The sequence below is a fragment of the Amblyomma mixtum genome, chromosome 6 (assembly GCF_055824585.1).
Source record: "Amblyomma mixtum isolate Tamu chromosome 6, ASM5582458v1, whole genome shotgun sequence".
Taxonomy (NCBI): domain Eukaryota; kingdom Metazoa; phylum Arthropoda; class Arachnida; order Ixodida; family Ixodidae; genus Amblyomma; species Amblyomma mixtum.
This window is the reverse complement of record NC_143017.1, coordinates 17,203,948-17,227,622: the sequence shown is the minus strand read 5'-3', so window position 1 is coordinate 17,227,622 and position 23,675 is coordinate 17,203,948. Positions and strand designations below refer to the sequence as shown.

The following is a 23,675-nucleotide window of genomic DNA, read 5'->3' as shown; positions in this document are numbered from 1 at the left end:
TCTTACTAGCTAGGTCCAGTATCTCTGCTCTGTTTCCCGAGACATGATTACTTCTTTGTGGCATAAACGGGGTTCAAGATGGGGCTCCATTTTCACAGCGAGAAGGGGCCTGAGAGTAACGACAAGCCGCCTGGTCTTTCGCAAGAGGTACTGGCATGCAGGCGAGTGCCGGCGCACTTCTTAGTTTTCCCACCGGATTCGATTCCAGCGCTGCATGTAATGACTGCCGTCTACGGGAAAAACTTCTCTCAATCTCCGCTGACCGCTTTTCGCTCGGTCTCGTGCCACTTGCGTGGATATGCAAGCAACGAAACACTTTGCTACTAATTAGTTTTCCCGGTGGCAGACGCTGCTTCGGGTTTCTCGTCCAGCGAAGCGAGCAGCACGTGGCGATGCCACGCGTCGTGTGCGCATCGGCCATATAAAGCAGAGCTGGACTTGCAGGCTCTCCTGGTATCGCCAAATGAAACGAAGGAACAAAAACTTTCTAACGAGTTTGTTCGAACGGGCGCCGTTCCGCTATTAGAACCCAGAAAAGAACAAAAAAGCTGTCAAAGGTAGCTCACTACGACCCGACACTGCGAGCGAGGCTTTGTTGGTTGACACGTTCATGATGATATCGCAGCATGCGTGCGCATCGCTTATAAACCCTAGCTTGGGCCCGGTCGGAAGCACCGCTATACCGGCGTCGGCCGCCTGTAGAGCGAGCTGCTGAGCTTCATGATTTCTTTCGGCGTATGATTACGCCCCTCGCCTACTCTTTCTTGCAAAGAAGGCGTCGTTCGGCTGTTTTGGCAAGCGTCGCCTTCCGGAGCCAAGCGAAGAGGCGTCCCCCCACCGCGAAGCACTCGACGCGGCGGCTCGGCACAGTTGGGCGCAGTGGAACGGACCCGGCAGTCCGCACTCAATCGGGGATCATCCACTACCGCAGAATGGTGCGTATGCCTCTGGAATACGCGTTTAGGTGCTGACTCATAACAAGCTGCATAACTTCCGCGCCCATTGAAAATGTTTTTTTTTTTGTATATTAGGAAAGAACTTAGGAAAACGGCATTAGTCTAGAATTCGCGTTTTGCTCTAAACAGCCCTTATGGCCCGCGTGTTGTATCACGCTCCGCTAACCAATCATAGCCGTTAATGATATCGGCGCTTTAATTGCAGCAGTAACCAGATGCATCAGAATGCGCCCACTTACATCTTCGTCGTGAGGTTAGGTTTTTGTTTAGGCAACAAGAAGAGCTTTAACGGCAAGGCACTTTCTTGTCGTGGAGGAACCGAGTATGACGGCATTGAATGTGTTCAGGACTTCACTGGAGACTTAACCCTATCAGGAGCTCTCCGCTGTGGTTTTCTCGGCGAACGGAAGAGCCAAGACGTAGCGCAAGGAATATACACAGACGAACACAGTCCTACGACTTGGTTCGCACTCTTCTATCCACAGTGAGCAGCTATCGGCTAGGCCAGCTTTCCATCATTTTCCTGCTGCTGCGGCCAGACCCTGCAATGAACCACTACTGTGAACTGCTTTACATTTCTAACTAGTCTGATGGCATGGCGAGTGAAAAGCAGCGTGAAGACGCAGTGAGGCGACGCCATGCCGTCTGTGTCCTCATATGCCGCGGGCGTTCCGATGGCTTCGCGTCACCACGGCCAGTATTTCTTTTTCGCGCGCATCGAGGCGGTTGGCGGCAGTGCATATAACTGGGCCTCGCAGACCGGCAGCCGGGCTCGGCCGGAAGGCGCTTCGCCGACGCGCACTTGATCGCCCCCCTCCCGACAGATTGGCGGCTGCAGACATGCTCCGCGCTCCCGAGCAAACACGGCCGTTCCAAGCTCGGTTTTTTGGCGAGGACCGACGGCGCTCTCTCCAAACATCGCTGCCGCCGCGTTGAGGGCCGCCTGGGACGACGCCATGGAGCGAGGCTGTCTTCAAAGCTGCTGGTTGCTTGCTTTACTGCTGTAGAAGGAGTACGTCCCACCAGAGCCGCCGGCTTCTTGACGCTTCTGTTTTCGCTTCCTTAATGCGGAGGCGACTTGAGCGTGCCGCATATGCCAACATCCCCGTTTCATCCCCAACGCCTTTCATCACGGGCGCTACGCAGACATTTACGGGACACGCTTCTGCTTTTCGACCGAAGTCGCTTCCTGTACCGTAGTCGGTCTCACTGCCACTTGGCATTTTTTTGTTCAGTTCATGTACGTGGCACATGCATTGTGATTTTGCGGTCCGAAGCATAGCTTTTGGCACAACGAGTAAATAAGGCGGAATACTTATTATCCAGCTTCCCTCCACTTCAGAAATGACATTGTCCGTGTAGAATTCTGGCCATCGTATTGCTGATCGTATTGCTGGCTCTGTTTTTTCTGGATGTTTGCCGTTTCCAGCTCGTGGTATTTGTTACCGCTTTCGCAGTGGTTTGAATGAACAAAGGGAGAAAGTGCGCGCACGCAGATCGTGTCGTATCCTTTTGTGCAGCAAGAGCTATTTTTTCTTGTGGGACACAATCTGCCACCGACCATGTGTAGCTCTTCACCGCGACCATGTCACTAATGTGTACGCGCCGACCATGCCGCGAGCGTAGTTCCACGTTCCTAATCAACTTTGGCAAGCAATTTTGGTAGTCGAGATCTCTGGTTTGGCAGCTAAGTCCAGGACAGCGCACCTTCCAGATTACCTGCAAAAAGCGAAATGCGCAGCTTTTGACTGCCGGTGTTCTCCACTATCGAAAATGATGACTAAAAATGACAGTTCGACTGGGGCTCACAGCGTTTGACTCTGAGTGCTTCTGAAAAATGATTAAACTACGGGCAAGTTAGATAACACCGGTAAGATAATAAGATTACTCCTTTATTGCAAATCTACTCCACCTTGGAGGATTCCCCTAGATTATCTGACCAACACAATCTCATTTCCCTGTGTTTTACAGTGTCCAGTATTTTGAGGTGACTTGCCATTTGGCCGCTGTTTTAGCCATGCAGCCTACGTGCAATGCCTCAAAGATAAACGCACAGCAATCAAATGCTGCTAAGCATGTTTGCAACCAATGCGCGTTATTCTAACTTTTTTTTTACTGTCAGGACTCTTCGAATAGTTTAACGAATCGCGTGTTGCTGCCTGGAAACCAATAATGGAAATGTTTGGTAGACAGCATCCCTTCTTCTTATAAGGACATTTTAAGCATGAAACATAGCTTTCAGAGTTCTTCCTGCCTATAACAGCGCTAGAATATAAGTTAGCATGATTTCCTTCATTCTTCGTGTTATAAGGATTTTTGTTTTCGCACTACTTTTTTCGTAAAAGCTCTTCTCCATTCAACAGAACAAACAATTCTTGAAGACATTTTCTGCTGAAGCTAATATTCACAAGCATTCTGTTTCTACAGGAAAAATTCCCTAACCTAAGAAGACACTGAAATGAGGCGTATGGCGAACACTGTTTCGTTAAGGCTCTCGCAAGTAATAAAGTCCTTTATTGCAATTCTACCCACTGCAAGTAACCCGTCTATTATAATAAATCTTCGGTGGGGGCTAGTTTGTGCATGATACGCTTATGGAGAATGATGAGCGCAAACACTAGAAAATTCACGAAGAGAAAAGCTAAGCACAGGCGCGTAGCGCCGGGATTTCATGGGAGGGGGGGGGGGAGCACCAGGAAATTTTTCGTTCCTCAAGAACGAGGGGGCGCGCTTTTGAAAAAATAGTTATGCCTTGAGATGTTTTCGTTTCTAACTCAGTCTTTGCAGCCTCCAGGCTCATCTCAATTCCTATTAGCATCGCGCTTTAAGTGTGCATCCGCTTTCCTGGTAGCCTCGCTCATTTCTCAAGCAAGGGTTTGTTCCGCCCTTGACCACAGTAGCTTTTTCTTTTCTCTCCTTAGCATAAAACTTAAACCAGAGGGCAGCATTGTTTCCTCACCGCATCTTCGAGGCATTTGCTCACCCAAAGTTCATCCACAGCGTAAGATCAGGCATTGTGGTGTTTCCCAATTCTTTTCACGATGATTTCAAGTCCATTTCAACGTCCCAACGGATTGACAACACAAATATGCTGGAGATTCCAGACCGGTGCTTTAAGTGTGCCCCCTCAGTACACTTTCCTTGGGTCCCACTACTCATTTTCGTCTTCTTCCTGTAAGTGCATAATTCCTTGCTGCTCTGTCTTCAACTCTCAGTGCTGCCCACGACGATCTTCTGCTCTTTAGACTTCATCCTTTCCTTCGACTGCACCATCTTCTTCCGGGCGTTCGGTCCAGCTCTTTTTGGCCCCAGGGCAATTGCTTTTAGCCAATCCACTCGCTCGACGTCTTCTCCCTTGCGTAACCCCCGCTGTCACCCCGTCTTGAGACCCATCACAAAGGAGAGGTTCTCAACGTCTCGATACTGTCAGCTGCACCAATCACAATATCAATATGATTGCGGCGATATTATTTCTCCCTCAACAATTTCATTCGACATTCAAGTGAAGGTTCGGAGTTCGAGTACCGGAACGAACATTCGCGGCTGCGAAAGTGGACGTCTACACATTGCGCAGATGTTCCGCAGGTGATGCAACCCAGAGCATTTTCTCAGAAATGTTGATTAAGCTGTGCACAGAACTGCTTTACATTTAAAGCCTCTCTTCGAATTGAATTGAAAACTTGCTACCATAAATTCAGCGCTCCTTTTTCTTCCATAACCACCGCTGACCACATAAACGACCGACTGACTTTCCAGTCATCAAGGAATCCAAAGCGCTTTAGGGAAAAGGGACAAAGACACGCACGACACACGCACACTGCGCTGAACTTTCACATTTACTTTCGAGGCAATTGATCCGCAGGGATGCGGATCTATTGCTTCAGAAACAAATTTGATAGCTCAGCGCAGTGTGTGTCGTTCTGGTCTTCTGCCTCGCGCTGCAAGCACTGCGGATTCCATGATGTCATGAAGAAAACTAGTCCAACCAGCCGTCGCGCGCGTTCGTTCTGTCACCTTCCCTTTCGACCCTTCCTTGGGTACATAGAGAGACGAATCGACCTATGCCGAAAGGCAAGAAAGGGGTCGAAGTGTCCGCGGACGCCCAATGCTAAGCGCCTATTTCGCGTGCATTACTGCGCTGTATTTACCTACTCCACTCCGCGTTAGTGGTAGGACTGATGCTGGGAGGGGGGAGGTCAGAGGGGCGACCTTGATTCGGAGCGCCGCCGGACCACCCCGGTTCCCTCTTCGCTGCATACCTGGCTATAAATATCCATTTTTAATCGTCTGTCTCTTTTCATTAAACACATTTCCGTCAAGAGTAGTAGATCCTACCTAATGCTTTTCTTGAGGTTTAAACAAACACTGCTAAGCCTCGGTCAAAACTGTGCAGCACAATTTGTTAATTTGTTTATTCACTTATTCACCAGTCCACGCAAGCTCCGAGGAGCGTTGGTTATGGGTTTACATCATCAAATCAGATAAATGTCTTTCGGAGAGGTGCTGGATCAGACTACAGCTGTTTCATATACGACTCGGAAGCGCTTCCGAAAATGAGATAAATGACAATATAGACGTCAAAAAATGCTAAGCGGTGTCTCATATTTAAGAAAGATAAGAGCAATATCGCCAAGAGTTAATAGAAAAGAGTGCATAAAATGATAAGCAAAGAACCTGAGGGTATCAACAACATAGGAAAACTCTATCACTAAGACAAAGTGAACTGTTGGTAGCAGAATTCAACAGTGTAGACATAGACGCAATGCGTCTATGCCTACTCTGATGGTATCAGGATGATCATTCCAGCCGGGATTGAAGACGCGGTTTCAATCCCGGCCGCGGCTGTCGAATTTCGATGGAGACGAAATTCTAGAGGCCCGTGTAGTGTGCGATGCCAGTGCACGTTAAGAACCCCATGTGGTCGAAATTTCCGGACCTCTTCACTTCGGCGTCTCTCATAGCCTGAGTGGCTTTGGGAGGTTAAGCCCCGTTAGCCATAAACCATAAACGAAACCGATATGTAGGAAGGGAGTGCAGATGAAAGGAAAGCCTTTGTATGCCCGAAGATTTCGTGATTTGAGGAGCAATGACTATAATACTGACACGCGAAGACTTGAACCTAGAGAGAGTACGGCTCTATTAATCTGTTCTCCTGCTCCAGAGAACCAAAGGTGACCAGCTCGGCTGCGGGACTTACCTGCGGAGTCAACTGTGTCCGGCTCAAACTCTGGCCCATGTCTCAAACGTAACCAGCCACACCATTCTGCAGTCGGGCTAGCATTCCTCGCGGCCCATATGAGCGGCGTAAGTAAGATTGCGACGTGCGCGCGAACTGGCGCTCAAGTGCACTCTATTTCGTTTTTCTCGGCAGCCAGGATCTACAGGAGCTGCGACATTGATAGCCGTGTCGCAGTGAACAAGGCGCCGGGACAACAATGGGCTGCAGGCTCCTTTTACTTGGTATGAGTTGCCTGTCTTCCTTGCATTCACAACGAAAAACGTGGAGCTGGCAAAATATATGCGTAAAGGTGCAGATGGGCAAAACCTCCGGCTAGCCGAGAAGAGGACGGATGGGCAGCAAAAACAGCCAGGCGGGAAGAGACAGGGCGGCGGCCGCAACTGTCGCCTCGGCCTTTTGTGGCGCGGAGAAAAAGGGACAGAACGGGTCTTGTATACCGGTTGCGTCACCCGGACCCCTCGCGACCAGTGTCGAGACAATGCGGCCGCTACAAACAACTCCCGGCTTCCACAACAGCCTCTTCTTCTTTTTTTCGTTGTTTAATTGGCCTTCTCCGCGTGGCGGCCAGACTGCCGCGTTGGGCCGCCCCTTCATCTCTTCCGCGCCTCTTTTTTCCTACGCGCGGCCGCGCCTTGGGTGAAAAGCAGGGAAAACCGGTTTTGGGGTTGAGCAGGAGCTGGCGGCCACCGAGCCGCGTGCAGCTTGCGAATCGCTCACGCTGGCACACGCACGGCTCGCTTCATTTTAGCAGTTTTTTCCCGCGTTTTTACTTTTGTACGCACCTCTTTCTTTTATAACGCTTCGCCACGCGTACGCACCGCCAACAGCGGGATTTCCCTGCACGAGGAAAAGCACGCTGAAATGCGATGAGGAAGGAAGAAAAAAGTGCTGGTAAGGGTGACGCAAACGAGGGAAGAGAGGGCTCTGCAGGCGTCCAGAAACGCATCTGTGCGGGCTGAACCTTGTTTTGGGGCTGCCTCCAAGCGAAACACACGGTACAAACTAACGATACAAAATAAAAAAAAACGGAAATTTGTAACACTTGTAACAACGGCCATAGTGTGCGGCATTCTGTACTATTACGCTGACTAATCGCAGCCGTAAACGAGCATTTTAGTCATGAATATGTAAACAAGTGAGAGACATCAAGATTCCTGAGCTCAGAAGTTCGTATTGTGATTAGCTTCTTCTTTACGTAACAAGAAAGGCTTTAACAACAGGACACTTTTTTACCGAGGAACTGCAACTTGAAATCAACTATCTAGCCTGCAGGGACGTTCTACTAAACATTTTTTTAAAGAATTCTTTTTGGTGGCCATGACTGTCGGCTGAGCTTGACTGCATTCAATTTGTATATAACCATATTGTGGAACCAAAGATTCGATGGGCATCGCCAGGTTTCTGACGACCTTGGCAGTGCAGGTTAAGTTTAGCCGCAACACGGTCGGTTTTTTTTTTTGCTTGTATTCCCGATTTGGTAAAAATGGATCCGTGCGTAAGTGACATTTTATTCGCAGTATCCGCGCCCTGCAAGGAACGTAATCAGAGATTCAATACGGCCGTCTGGAACAGGGTAGCGTCATCTGCCCCACGGATGCCACAGTACACTGGTGTCGCTCTACATGCTCGTAGGTTCTTCCGCAATGACTTGTCAGTCATGCGGCAGCCTTAGGGGATATAATGAGCCACACTGTAGTCATAGAATCAGGGTATGAAGTATATCTGAAGGTCAAGGACGCATAGCGCCCGTGACGTACGCTGTGGCGGCAGCGTTTCACTAATGAATCGGTGACGAGCAAAGTCTGCGTAAATCTCTCGGCGGTGAGCTGAACTGATGGTTTGGAGCTTACCGTGTCACGGTGAAGCCAAGACAACTGTTACATAAAGGGTTTTAAAATAGCGGAGACATACTGGCATGGCCTGTTTATCGTCTTTGTTGCTCCTCTGCCTCGTCAACCTGAACGGCTTTTGACTTCACTTTACTTTATTACCCTAAAGGCCCCCATGATCGGGGGGTATTACATAAGGAATGCGTAAGTGAGCAGTTTAATAAAAAAAAAAACATGCGTCAATTAAACTTATCGTCGCATTGAAATGTGGGAGCTATACACTTCAAAAAAGGTGCATGGGCAAGTGATTGCGACGATGTCGTGTGAAAGGCCGTTCCAATCCGGGGCTGATCGGGGAAAGAATGATGTGGCGAATGTTATGCGCTTACGTGGCCGGGCAACTTGAAGGGAATAACCAATGCGGAGAGAAATGCGTGCTGGATCATAGACGTGGGGCACCAGGTCAAGTGAACTGTAATGAAACTTGAGAAAAAAACGTATACTCGCAATTCGACGGAGAAAAGGCAGGGCTGTTAGGCCAGATCTGCTTTTAATGATGATTTTGCGCTTTATGAATAGCAGGAGTTAACGAATCTAGTGCCTCGATGATAAGGAATTTGTTAGATATACATGATTAGGCCCCCAGATGGAAGAGGCATATTCTACCTTAGGGTGGCCAAGTGATTTGTATGCAAACAATTTTATGTTTTATAGCGCGTGGTGTAGATGACGTTTGAGAAATTCGTGACTTCTGTTAGTTGATGATATGACTTTTGTGACATAAGCGTCCCAGGTTAGACCATTGCTCAATGTTCCGCCGAGGTATTTGTAGGACTCAGTTAGTTCAACCGTTACGTGAGACATATGGGAACGTAACAGGGTTACGCTTGCGATCAAAACACACTAGTTTACACTTACCGGGGTTAAGTTCCATCATCCATTTATTGCACCAGTCCTGTACATGATTTAAGTTAGTTTGTGAGGTAGTTGATCAGAGGAGTTAAGAACTGCGCGAACATGCGCGAAAAGTCATCTGCGAACATGCGGATGTTACTAGAGACACGCACAGATAGGCCCTTAATATATATTAAAAATAAAAGAGGACCAAGCACAGAATCTTGAGGGACCCCCAGTGTTTCTGGAGGTGAACTATGGGCTTCGTTATTAACACAGACAAACCAGGCACGGTTGGACAAAAATTCTTTTATCCACTGCAATATGTTAGGATGTAGGTTTAACCAAAAAAGCGTTAGTAGTTAGCGTTTGTGAGGTACTTTGCCAAATGCCTTTGCAAAGTCGCGGAACATTGCATCAGTTTGAAGGTTTGAATCGAGGTTAGCATGCATCTCATGGATGAAAATAGCTTACTGCATTTCGCTTGACAGGACCTTCTGGAACCCGAGCTGAGAAGGATAAAGAAATAATTGCAGTCAAGAAAATTCATTATGTGAGAATAGGTGACATGTTCCGGGGACATGAAAGGACAGCACGCGTCAAAACACCGCTGCGTTATTTGCTTTACAACCACGTTGCCTCTGTAGTAGCGCAGCTAAATTGCGCTGATGAATGCAGTACGTTTTTTACTGGACTTAGGGACTGCAGCTGCTGTTGCCGCGGGGTTTCATCACGCTGGCCGCATTCGCTTAAGTCGCCGTGGTGCCCTAGTGTTTATGACACTCGGCTGCTGACCCGAAAGACGCGGGTACGACCCTGGCCGCGCTGGTCGATTTTCTATGGAGGTTAAATTCTAGAGGCCCGTGTACTGTGCGATGTCAGTGCACGTTAAAGAATCCCAGGTGATCTAAACTTCCGGAGCCCTTCACTACGGCGTCCCTCATAGCCTGAACCGCTTAGGAACGTTAAGCCCACTTAAACCACATAAACGTATCTTGCACAAGGGGACTACTTTTAAAGGCAAGGCGCACGTGTTGGCGCAAGAACTGAAATTACTATCTCAATTATATGCAATTTTAATCGAACCAAAATTAAGAGGCAATAAATATCCCGTGAAACGAAATTACCTGCATTTATTCTACAACTCAGCTTCAGTTGACTCCCACCTGTGTTTGTTAGGTTAGGTGTTTGTTAGGCGTTTCTTGTAGTTGCTGAGCTAAAGGGTGCAATGTGAAGGAGGAAAAAGAGCTTTTAATGTTGAATTGCACTGAACAAATACACGCTCATGCATGAATTTTTAGGTCAGCTGTGTGTCAAATTTTTCAAAGTAAATTAACCGCCGGTCAGCCTTAGGCAAGCACTGTGCAGCGCCCTGGTTAAGCACTGAAGAAACTAAAAATGTCGGCTCGGGTAATCCTGCCAAAGTTAAAAGTAAGCATCTCATATAAGTTATTTCAGGTTAAAAGTAAGCATCTCATATAAGTTATTTCAGTGTATGAAGGCCCCGTAGCCGCTCCGAACGAAACTGCTGAAGATTATATTACCGACAGAGAGAGTTTTGAAGAATAAGAACTTTTGGTACACCCAGAGCCTTACGTCGGACATATATGCCGGAATTCAGCACCATGATGGTCAACCCGCAGAACCGATGTTTCCAGAACGACTTCTTCAGCGTTATTCATTCCATGATCAGCCACAAAAATTGTATATTTGAAAACGCGAATACTACCCTACCGTGTGTCTTACTGAGTCTATGAAACGAGCATTCGCTAACTCCAAAGGTCGCTGCCGTAGGTGTTACGATTTACCGTTTTGCGGTTATGGCTATGATAGTTCACCCCCCCCCCCCCCCCCCCCCCAGCAGCGCTGCACGTACTCCGATGTGCTTTTTTTTCATCGTGCAGTTTTTCTCCTGCGCACTTCTTTTGTCAGGCTGTTTTTCGCTGTGCTGTTTTGTCGCCATGCTGTTCTTGCCCTGTGCTGTGTTGTCTGGACATGTCATAACGGACATGTCAGCACTGGAAATATCATAGCGGAACTGTTTCTCACCCAAAATAAATCTGTCAAATCCATTTCCGTTTTTCCTCCGGTTGTTGATTATCTTTTGCGAAATCCCGAAGTTGCTCGCGGGCATGCTGAACGCGCGGTTAAAGATCTTTCTCAAGCCTTACTTTTAGCTCCTTCAGGCCTTTCAACTTGTAAGCGTTACCAAAAATGCTAAATTTTGTTTTAAAGCTATGCATTCAACGATGATTGGGCCGTTATAGTCATCTTTCTGTGAGCCCAACCGGTGAGCTTTCTCATTGTCTGTGGTTTCTACACGCAGGTGCTGTTCGCAGAAGTTAAGCGCGATATATTCTGAGGTTTCGAGGATTTGTTTCTCCTTTTTTAGAAAACCTTTGGATGTCAAATTTTTGCGTCGCATGCGGTTATTCATGTCACCTACGGGATCAACTACTCCACCTTGTGCGGCATGCTTTTTCGACAGATTCGAAAGGTCTGTTTTGATGGTTCCAGTCTATTCTGTTAAGTTGGACATGGCCTCACTGCTGTCACCTTGCGCAGGTAATGTTGCTTCGTGATACTTGCGGAAACATACTTGTCAGGGCCTGGGTTTGTTTCTATACGTCGCCGCAGCAAGTCAAAAGCTAGGCCACAAAAAATAGCACTTCCATAAGTCGAGTGCTGGGTCACCATCTGCTCAAAGGAATGGCAGCTGCCCGAAAATGTGATGTCGCTGCCTGTTCATGAGGTACCCGCTGGGCAAACCAAATTTTAGTAACACATAAGGCATGGATAGTGAAATCACAAGCAGCATTCCGAATAGTGAAAAAAAGGGGTTAATGTATATCAGTTATTACCAACAACCACACACCTAGAACAGCAAGAGACAAAGCTTAGTGCGATGCCCTGTGGGAAATCACTGTGATGCGGCGAACGTACAGGCTTTATCGCACAATCCAGCCTCAGGATGTATTCCTGTCTCTTGACATGATCTGCAGCGCCGCTGGTGAGATGGATGTCATGTTCCTGATAACGCTATCACTGTCATCATCACCAGCCTATCCTTTTCATTGCCATTGCTCGCTGCTCTATACCCGAACTTTACAGTATGCGCCAGCTTTCTCTTGACCTGATGTCGGGTTCCTCTGGCTCGAAATGAATGGAAAAAATCGGTCTTTATGCCATCTTATGTGCAAAGAAAGAAAACAACCGCATCGGCCAGGGGGGGGGGGGGGATGTTTTGTTAAGCTGCCCTTGCGACATTAAAATCAAATCACCCTCGACGAAAACCGTAAGGACGGAAGCGACAAATTAAAAGGCATGTTGTTTAAAAATTTCTGGTTACTAAATTTATTTTTTCGTCATTCTCGAGTCTTCATCTGCTTGGCGACGAAAAATTACAGTGAAAGAAGTGGTGCAGTGTTATAAGACGACGTTTTTTTACCTGTGGTCATCGAAAATTGTGAGCGGATCGTGCTTCTTATGGTACCGGCGCATGACGGAATCCGCGGCTTTCCTACCAAGGGGCACCGCCGTCTTGTTATGACCATGAAAGAGACAGGTCGGACCCCTTTTCAATGGCCTCAGTTCCTCAATTCCGAATTTACCTGATGGGCAAATAAAGCCAATGTAGCGAATAAAAAACATAGCAGTCAACTGCATGTTTTTTCAACGGAGCCAGAGAGGGCCTCCGTTGGCTTCGGCGCGTTGGCTTCGGCGGCGCGCTTGACTAGTGTGTCGCTTGCAGCTGGGTACGCCTGTGTCGTGCTAAGAAATGCATGCGTCTGCTTCGGCGGCACGCTTGGCACCTTCGGGGTGCGTGATAGTGAAGGATGCGAACAAACATTGCATCTTAAGGGGCTTCTTACTTTTTTGCTTCTGTGGCTCTTAGGTCCGGCCCGATGGTCACCGATGCGGCCCTCTCGCACTGTCAAACTTTGGTTGATTTGGTTATTGGCGTTTAACGTCCCAAAGTGACTCAGGCTATGAGGGACGCCATAGGAAAGGGCTCCAGAAATTCCGACCACCTGTGGTTTTTTAACGGGCACTGACATCGCACAGGACACGGGCCTGTGGAATTTCGCCTCTATCGAAATTCAGCCGCCGCGCCGGGATCGAACCCGCGTCTTTCGGGCCAGCAGCCGAGCGCCGTAACCACTGAGCCACCGCGGCGGGGCTCACTGTCAAAGTGGTATTCATTAAACGGGCACCGCGATGCTTTCCTCAGTACCGATTTAAATCATTAAATGGATTCATCATGCGTTCCAAAAGAATTATTGAAATTGGAGCGTGCAAAATGAAACTTAATTCTCTGTGAAAATTCAAAATAAAAAGATCAGACGAAACCGCGTTTCACTAACTCATTTCACATACACAGTACTGAGATTGGGGCTACCAATCAGAACCGCGCCTAGCGCATGAGTAGCGGAAGCTTGCATGCAATTGTTGCTTTGTCGGGGCAGCCCGTAGCCGCGCGTCTGGCGGCGTCGTCCCCTGTTTACTGGGCTCTGTAGACAGGTCAGGGGGCACTAACAAAGAAAGCTCCCCGATGTTTCTTCGTTGGTAGGATTGAAAGGCCGACGGCTGTTCCCCCCCTTTTCTCAACCTCACCTCGCCTTCTGTCTCCTGTCCGGCCTTTTTTCACATATTTGGGCAAGATGTGTCGACTAGTTTTTTTTTACACTGCCTTCTTCGAGTGGCTTGAACAGTGCTCGCTGCCACGAAAGTGTCACCTCTAGCTTTATTCTCAGTAATTTTTGTTCGCTTTCACTGCTTCTTCCCAGTTTTTGTGGCACGCGAAAAGCTTTGAGTACTTAGAGACATAATATTTTGGATCTATTTCGTGAGTATAAAGGAACATTATTTAAACTGGACGCACAACCAATAAGAAAGGCAGCGCCCAATCTGAATGGCACCTCATTTCCGCTGCCGAAAATGGCCGCTGCGTTACGACACCATCAGCTCGAAACGAGCATTTCTGGAGATTAAAATATTAACTATTACGATTTTGGCGATCTCTTTAGGCATTCAGGCATATCTTTAGGCATAATGTCCCTTACTCTGCATACAAAGATTTACCTACGCCGCAGGGCCCCTTTAAGTCTTGCTTGAAAAAATGAATTTTAAGGCTCATTTCCTCAGCTTTCACTTTTTCTGTATTTGCTATCGCTCATCCCTTCTATTTCGCAAGCAATGACATGAGAACGGTTTTGTTTTTTATATGCTCATGAGTCCAGAGATATTCACGAATGCAATAAATATCTCACTGTTTGTATGAAGAACTGTAAGAGTGTTTGAAAGTTGTTTTTCCCAGAAATGTTTTCACATAGATATAAGTATGAACAATCTAACAAGTCACCGGAGGACGTGGATTCAGATCCTAGATGGCATGTGGTTGTTCTTTCTTCTACTCTGGTAAATTCTCTTTCAGTCATTAACTAATTACACTATTAAAGGCACTCTCCTATGCTTCCCTTATATTCAGTGACCATTGGCTCTTTTCGTCTGAGATCTTAATTAGCCCTCAGTTCCCTACCCTGGCCTGTTGAATAGATATCCAAGTAAAGATAAACATTTCATGTTTTAGGCACTGGGAACATAAACCAATGGCTTCATCGTCCAGAACAGGGCTTTGTGAGGTATGTCATATTAAAACTTCTGCGTTTTCTCCTGAGTTATTATAACCCGTGGATGACTTACGTGTTGTCGTTACCCAGTAACTGTAAAAGTGACCTTGAAAATAAATTCTGTCCGGAAGTTTTCATCCAAAGTTGCACACCTGTACGAAATTGGTTACATTCAAGTATAAATAACGAAACTGCCGCATCCCCCCTTTGCGTCGGGTGGTGTCAGAGGGACGAAGTGCCTAAAAGCTTGACTGTCTTCCAGTCGTACACTCGAAATTAGGCTGCGTTCATTGCCGTGATTCTTGAAAAGCGTTTTTTCCTCCACGAAGTTCGTTTGTTGCGATCAGCGCGAAACTCTGCGCAAAGCAAGCCAGTGCAGTGCCTGATGATGACTGGACACTTCATAGTTGGGCCGCCCTCGCAGCAACAAACAGGGAGTTGCTGCAAACTAAATCAGACTATTCGTTGGGCTAATCTTTGCCTTTACTCATGAACAGCAGAAGCAGGCAAAAAACAATAAACATTTTGAAGCTCTTGCTTCCCTCATCGTGACTGACAGAAGTTGGAAGCTGCAGTGACGAAAAAAGTGCGAGCCTGGCACATTTACAGCCTGGCCGTATTCTATCGAGGGTGGCTGATCGGGATAGCTGGTAATTTGTCACAGCTCGGAACACAACACTGGCCAACTTTTAAGCGAGGATGAAGAAAAGGACCGAGAGAGTGGTGTCCCGTCTTTTCTTCTCGTTATCTCATTGTTGCGCCGCCTTGCATTCCAAGCTGCCGCATTCTGTCAGGTTGAAATCAACTGGGCAACGGGAAGCTGCAGTTATGACCACAGCGTAGTTAACTGAAAAGTAACGCCAATGGGAAGGTTTGGGAAGGCTAATGCCGGGTGCAGCCTCTTCTCTTTGTTATGAAATCACAGATCAAATCAAGGTAGCTCTGAAGCCAGCACCTGAAATCGATGGAAGTTCAGCAGCAATCTTCGTTGCATTTGCTCTCAGTGAATGTTGTACGTTTTGCTCTCGTTGCCTATGGCACCCTAGTTGGGAGAGAACCTCGTCTTCAGAGACAAAAACCTAATTCCGAAGAAATACAAACAGAAGGGACGTAGGTACCGAATGCATAGATGAAGAAGGGTAGAGACTTTTTGAAACACCATTCGATAACGCTCCTGTCATGAAACTGGCATTCGGACAGATGTATGTTTTCTCGAAGACCTTTTATTTTCGGCACTTGTTTGTGTAATGCAAATGAAACATTATAAACGCGACCCTTTGAGGTGTGTTGTTGTTTTTAAGGCAGGTCATGAAGGGCTTGCATCTCCGTACTTGCTCGCATGTTTGCATTCTACACAGCCAGCAGCTAAAGTCGAAACCTGCGCAAAATTCAATATGCGGCTCATCAGTGTATGTTTCAATCAATGTCGAGTGTACAGCTTTCGAATTCGCACAAGACTGGTCCATGGTTCATGGTCTATGGGTGTCTCACATCCACAACCGACTCAGGCTGTTTCGCCCTCCTGGGGTTCTTTAACGTGCGCTGTACACCGGCCTCTAAAATTTCGCCTTCATCGAAACGCTCCCGCCGCGGCCGGGATCCAATCCGTGTGTTTCGGATCAGCAGCCGCACGCCAAAACCACTGATCTACTGCGGCGGGTTCACACAAAATTGAAGGACCCAGAGATGATTGGGTATGGTCGAGAAGGTCTACTTTCCGTTATAGCTTTAGAAAGATGGGATGCGCACATGAGACAATCACAAGAAAGAAGACGGGACGGGCGCAAACTAGCAACTGAGGTTTATTCAAGGAATCGACATTTATACATAAGCATGCCAGCACTGGCAACAAATCTGCCTTGATGTCCTTTGTTACCAGTGCTGACATTTTAATGTATAAATTTCGATTCCTTGAATAAACCTCAGTTTCTAGTTTGCGCCCGTCCCGTCTTCGTTCTTGTGATTGTCTCATGTGCGCATCCCATCTTTCTAAAGCAATATGAACCAACTTGCTCAACAACGCATGCTGCTGAGCTTCTCCGTTATAGTTCGGCGCAGTATTCTTCCATGTCCTACCAAGGGCGCACACATCGCGCAGTCCGGGAGGGCTGGCGTTCTTCCGAACGGGCAGGGATAACCGCACCGGGAAGAAGGGGTTTGATACCAAGGCATGCGCGCAGCCCAGTCGCCGGAACCATAATGCTTTGGAGCTTGCCGTCCTTCTGCACAGTCGTCCGAAGCGGTTAAGTATTCGAGACCTCATCGACATGCTGCAGAAATACCACGTAGCTTTGCATTGTGGTGCTTTTGAAAAACGTGGACACAATATGCCTCCCTGTGAGTGGTGTTGCCTGATTTCTGTGGAAGTTTCTCAAAAGCCAAACAATGCAAGACCATGATAATGACCAAGTATCCAAATTTGAAACGCCAGAAATGGTCGGGCAATCCCCGCAGACTACGCTCTGTATGCACTCCAGGGTTGCAGTCATTAAAGATAAATGGGACCCAGTTCCCAGCTGAAATGACCCTCCTGCTCAAAATGAAGGCCATACATGAAAAGAGGGCGGGAGAACAGAGTAGTCCGGTGGGGGAATGCGGCGGCCGCGACCAGTCGCTGCCTGTGACGATCAAATTAGCATCGGCGGCTGCCAGTCGTTCTGGTGGCGACCAGGAGGTCGCGTTCTTTCCACGTTCGTGACTGGCGAGGCCGGCAGCGAAGTGTGCTCCGTCGGTTGACCACGATATATACCTAAGCAAAATAGATGGTCAGTGCCGGAAGCAGAGTTTTGCGTATCAGTGCCCACACTGGCTTTTCCTGCAACGAATATTGGTGGGTGGCACCGAGAAGAAGGTTTAAAAAATGTGCAGACTATACTTCTTCTAGAGCAATGTGCTAGGGCGAAATTCTGTCTAGAAAAGGTGTGCCAAATTTTGGAGTGTTCCTTCTCGAAGACAGCTTCTATAGTCTTTCATTCCTTCGCTGTGGAGCGGGAGTCCGACACATTCAGCAGGAGTGGTGTTGACTGGAGGTTCTTGTTGGTTTCGTTAAGCGACGGCTTAGAGGCGCTAAGCACTTTTCTGAAAAAAAAAGCGCACACTTCTGTTCCAGGAGTGTGCGGAGGGGTGTGTGAGCTTTACCAAAGAACTATATCCGCTCTGCTGTTGTTAATTCATGTGAACACGAAGTCCGTGACAGCGTCGATTCCCAGCTAAGACGACTGCAAGAGGCCTCCAACAGAATGGTCTCAGTGGCGGAAAGCGAGATTTGTGAGGTGAAGGCTGGTGGGCGGCGGATGCATGAAGAAGACGCGCGGTCGCAGCAATGACCTGTCGTAGCGCCCCAGTGGCATTAGGTGTCACACCGCTTCGAGAAGGTGGGCGACAAGTGCGGTGTCCGGACTGCCTTTCCAGCCCCGGAAAAGTTGGCGCGCATTCGCGCTTAGAAATTAAACCAGGAGGAGGTCGGTCTGCAAAATGAGACTCTCCGGACCACTCGTCGACTGCGAGGTCAGCGTAGTGTATCGCATTCCTCTCACCTGCGGCAACATTGCATGGGCCAGACTGGTCTCTGTGCCGATAAGCGCCTGCAACAGCATCTCAGGGCAGTTAATTCTCTGATTGGTAGCGGTCAGTTAGCAGATTACATTCGCCGTTTCTCCCTCAAGCCAGCGTACAAGACGTTTTTGAAACGAGCATGCGTGTCGCTCAAGCTCAGCAGAAAAAATTCAGGAAATTTTTTAAGCCTACTGTATTCGCGATGAAAAAAAATGTATCTTTGATCTCCCTGTTCGACTCGGGAAAAAAGGAATAGATTATCGAAGACTCTGTTGCATCCGCCATGTAAAAAGAAACAAAAATAGTAACTTATTAAAGAATGACTGCCCGTAGTAGGGAACGCAAACCCTTGTTGGGTGCCCCTCTTTATCAGCCTCTTCTTGACATATATTCGTGCGCAAGGGGTTACCAGCGCTCTGTGCTTTATATGAATGTCTACTTTTTATGGAATAAATTCTAGTTGAAAATTGGAGTCCCATGTGTATAGGTACAGTCTTTGAAAAAAGTAACCCGGCACAGGCGGCTTGTTTCTTAGCCGCGTAGGGAAGCACTCATGGCAGCCCTTGAGCTCTGATTATGTGTAAAGAAAGGTGAGACCTTGTCCTTACGTTATGGCACCGCTCGGTCTTTAGGGCTGCTGTAAATGCTCCGTTATACGTTTGAGAAGCAAGAACCTGTTGCTCGGTTACTTTTGGCAAAGGGGGTACTTTCCTTCTGTCCGTGTGTTTATGTGCGCTGGAAAGATTAGTCATTGTGTTGCAAAACACGATCTAGCCAGCTCTCTACGCTTACGCAAATTTGCAGTTCTGCCTTGTGTGCATTTGATCCCGCATCGCCTGAAGAAAGTGGGGGAAAATTCGGTGCGGATGTTCCCTTCTCCGCGCCCTTTAGGCTGTCCTGCTAGTGCCTACTAACCAACAAATGCCCAACAATTCTGGACAAACGCATCATTGAACGGGAAAGGGTTTATAAGCGCAATTTTTTATGTAGCACAAAATTTCACTATAGCAATCAATATATCCGGAGATCTTCCGTCGGTGGGCGTTATTTAATTGCTATTAACGTTTTTACTGTCCTCATAGGCCTTCCCCAGTGTTTTTCTATGGTAGTCAACTGTTCGATGCGAGTGACGGAAAAACTTTAAAAGAAACAGTTAGCTACATGTCAAAAGAATGGACCATTTCGTTCAGTATATTCATAACAGCACCTGACATTTTCCAATATTGCGATTTTTTTTTTCAAGAATGTTGGACATGGACAGACCAAGGAAAACGGGCTGTGGCACCCACTACAGAATCAAATCTGTGCACTGCAGTACGGATGTGATGTACGAAATCCCGCTCAGCTGCGGTTCAGTTTATGTGGGGCAAAGGGCAGCATGAACTCTTTGGGTTCGCATTGGGGGAAGTATTTGCCAAAACATTGTCAGTCCTGAGAAAATCGTGCAGCTTTTCAGAGCAAAAAGGCACTTGAAATCTTGGAACCCTTGCAGGCAGGAAGATATGGCCCTAAAACGTGTATCTGCTAGGTTTCGGTTCACGTGTAGCAGAAGGAATTCGTTTCTTGTTTTGATAAGGCCTTAAGTGCTTGGCGCGCATGCGTACTGTCGGTAATGAAGGAAAGAAGCCCTTCTTCAATAACCAGCCAACGCTCACCCCGTCTACTTCTTTCCTGTGTCCTGTCTGTTGCGTGTTTTTTTTTCTTTAACTCGCACGCCTGGTCACTGTTGAGCCACAACTGTAAAAGCTTCGTCACCCTCCCGTCGGCACGCGCGTCGTGCCAGCTTTGTGGCTTTGAAGTGATGTGACCCCATTGCGCTGCTGCCGGCAACCCACGCAGTTTTCTATTTGCAGTTAACAAGAACATCGCCTTTAGCCTTCAGACCCAGATGCGTACGATTAGCAAAGAAAGCTTCGGTAGTTCAGCTTGACGTTCGGCGCTGTGTTCGTTTTCATGTTTGGAAGATGTTCGGCCGGCACTTCCCAGCATGTTAGCTAAAATTATTTGCCGCTTGATGGGATGCTGAGCAGGCACTAAGGTTGCCATACTGATCAGTCTCTCCATTATAGTGAAAGTTAGCCTTTCTAACTGTAAATTGCCAGTCGCGAACATGAAATGCGAAAAAAAATGAACTCAGCTATCACTACCACCTATCTCGGTGTAGATCAAGATAATTTATTTTCACGCAAATCCGTGAGGCTAGGGTAGGCTACAACATCCAAATGGTGATCTGAATGCTTTTTTGTCTTTGCGTCCCGATTTTGAATAGGGTAGCGGAAAACTTACTTTGCCTTATTTTATTTTGTCGGCAGTACGTGTATCTTTTTGTGCCGGACCGACATCAGCTAGCAAGAAAGAGCCCTGAAATCGAGTTCTACTAACAACAAAAATGGAGTAGAGTTGTCAGCACTGTCCGCTTGAAGAGGACAGACACTGCTGCGATAAGGGACATGCCATATTCCATCGTCCACCAAAGCCTGCGTCAGTACGCGAGTGCATCCGTACCTGAGCCATTTGCCGGTAGCATGTGTGGAAGCCACCGTTCGTGGGCGCTCATTTTTCTTTTACTGAGTCTTTTTTTTTGCTCTTTTGCAGGCGCTACCGGGAGGCGTGAGCGGCGGCAAAGACGGGAATGCGCCGGCAGCGGAGAAAGTGAAAGCCGCATGAAAGGGTTCGGAAGGAGGACAGCGCGCTGTGGGTCAGCTCCAGAAGAGTTACGGCGCCTCCTCGTCGGCCGGGGGCATCGGTGCGCAACAATGGAGCCCTGGGAAGATGTCTGCCTGCGAAAACTGCCGACGGAGGGGGGAGCTGAGCGCGCGTAAAAGAAGAAAGGGCGGTCCCGAGATTGCCCCGAAGATGGGAAAGTGCCTTTCTTTTCGCGCGATATGACGGGCGCCGGTATTAATCACCTTTATTATACGCTTCGATTATCTCTTCTCTTTTTTTCCTGTGAGCGAAAGAGAAGGGCCCGTAGCCCGAACAGCAGTGAAAGAAGGGGCGCACCCAGTAGTGTGCGGTGGGGGGCTTTTCTCAGCCGCGGTCGAGGAGAGTGGGGTCAGTGTGCTCGCGAGAGCGGGTGAGCAGGACACGCCGCTCATCGGCCCGCTGACGCCTTCGATCGGACGCCAATCCCACAGACTTTGCGCGGCTGTTGAGGCGTAGCGTACAGTTGGGAACAAAAGTCTTCACCAAGTGCTCCGAAAAAGAAGCAGATAGCTGTGTTCCTAGCAGACTGCTGGACGCCACACTTGTGGAGGTGAAAGTCAGAATCCCGTTATTTCACCTTCATAAAGGTGGTCTCCAGCCGGCGTATAATATTGAAGTTGTGGGCTTCGTTTATGCAGCACGCGGTCCAATGACTTCTGTCCTCGACTGTACATGGCCAATTCGCAATGAACGCGCAAAAGAGAGTATACATGAAAATGCGCTGCAAAGATGGAGCCTCCGCAGATGTACGAGTTATGCAACATTGAAACACCGCAACCCCGTTGCTCTCGTGGCTTCAGATAACTCGAGGAGGTTGCTAGGATCCTCGTCGCCTGCATCCGCAGGAGGAAGGAAACGAGAAGGCTAAGAATCAAAATCGTGGATTGGGCCAGTTGATCCGGGCTACTCAGGAGCATCCCTGCAGAAGAAAGTGCACAACAGCGGTATCTTACAGATGCTCACCTATGGGGCCGAAAAGGGGAGGCTAATGAAAAGGGAAGAAAGTAGACTGATGACAACACAGGGAGGTGCGGAAAGGAAGACGATAGGCAGAAACTTAAGGGATAGGTAAGGAGCCGAGTAGGTCAAGGAACAAAAGCTAACTGATCATATTCATGTCGAAATCAAGCAGATGAAATGGGCCTGGGGGGGGGGGGGGGGGGGCTTGGCATGTAATGCGTAGGCAATATAACCGATGGTCGTTAAAAGCAACGGACTGGGTCTCAAGACGAAGCAAACGTATCGGGCAGCGGCATAACGTGAGGTGAACGGATGAGACTAAGAAGGGCTAGGAATAAAGTGGCAGCAACTGGATCAGGACAGGTTTATTGGAGAGACAGGGGGAGCCCAATGCCCTGAAATGCGCAAAGCCAGGCTTATAAGGAAGACTCGACCTTTTTCGAACAGCGGAAAAAACGAGTGGACGACGAAGAAGGAACGCATGAATACGGGACAGATGTTGGGAACGTAATTTAAGAGAGCACGTTGTTGGGCGAGTCGGTCGTACATACTTAAACAAAAGAATCGCGCTGAAAGAGACACGGACGAGAAGAGGACAAGGACGGGTTTGCACCCGTCATTGTCCTCTTCTCGTTTTTAGCGCACTTCCCTTGTTTAAGTGTGTTGGGAACGTAGTCGCGCGATTACTTGATTACGAGCTGAAGGTTCTCAATGCATGGAAGCCATTTTGTCCTTCCTTCGGCAAGCGGGCACATAGACCAGCATACAATGCAGAATAATCGAACGGGGGGAGAGCTGGTTTTCGACTCCTTGAAACCAAGCACACGAAACGGTACACTGTAAGAAATAAATAGTTCGGCGCCGCGTCCCTCTCTGTTTATTTCGTCCTGTGTACAGCATCGTGCCCTTTGTAACAGGAAAAAAAATCAGAGTGGGCTCAGAGGGAAAACCACGTAGGTAGAAGCTCTACTGAATAAAAATGAATAACTCTGGTGGCATTGAAGGCTACCTTGTGCCTGTGTGGCCATGCATAGCGTACACTGCACACAGGTCGTCCAGGTTATCTGACTCTGGTCGCAAGAGAAGACGAAGTGCGGGCCCTACGTAACGTCGACTGGGACAACGTCACTGGGATATTGAGCAAGAATCATACGGAGTGCTGCGAAAACCGCACATCACCTGGACAGCATCGAACATGACGCAAGCCCAGCATTCCTGGACGGATGGATGGCTGGATGGGTGGGTGGATAGATGCTATGAGCGCACCGTTTGAAATGGGCTCCAAGGGCAAACACATTATTGTTATTTCAGAGCCCTAGTGCCCCAGGTGCTGATCTCGGGGGCATTGATGTGGGGATGGGCAATACGTATGTTCTATTGTCTCTTCAGACGTACCGCACACTGGACATGAATCATGCTCCTCAGTATATTTATTCCCGTATTATGTCGTTCTAAGCCACACTGACTTCTCTTCCAACAATAGGGCACTGCCTCTTGAATTATCGTGATTTGTTTCTGAATTCCCTTTACCTCGTCTATATACACAATTACTGGGCTTCTTTCTCATTTTTTCAAGCTTATTTCTTTTTTCTCTACATGCTCTATCCTTGCATTGGACTATGGCAGAAGTGAATTAGTGAGTGAGTGAGTGAGTGAGTGTGAGCGAGCGAGCGAGTGAGTGAGTGAGTGTCAGTGAGTGAGCGAGTGAGTGTGAGCGAGTGAGTGAGTGATTGTGAGTGAGTGAGTGAGTAAGTGTGAGTGAGTGTGAGTGTGAGTGAGTGAGTGTGAGTGAGTGAGTGTGAGTGAGTGTGAGTGAGTGAGTGAGTGAGTGAGTGAGTGAGTGAGTGAGTGAGTGAGTGAGTGAGTGAGTGAAGAAGCGTAGCTTGTTGGGCCAGTTGGTGCATGG

At 48.0% G+C, this 23,675-nt stretch overlaps 1 long non-coding RNA gene across 1 annotated transcript; it reads left to right on the top strand.

Annotated features, from left to right (window-relative positions):
• The first annotated feature begins 688 nt into the window (after window positions 1–688).
• LOC149338297 (uncharacterized) lies at window positions 689–21,028 on the top strand. Its single transcript, XR_016283725.1, has 2 exons — window positions 689–935; window positions 20,699–21,028. It is a non-coding gene; the product is annotated as an uncharacterized LOC149338297 (long non-coding RNA).
• The last annotated feature ends 2,647 nt before the right edge of the window (window positions 21,029–23,675 follow it).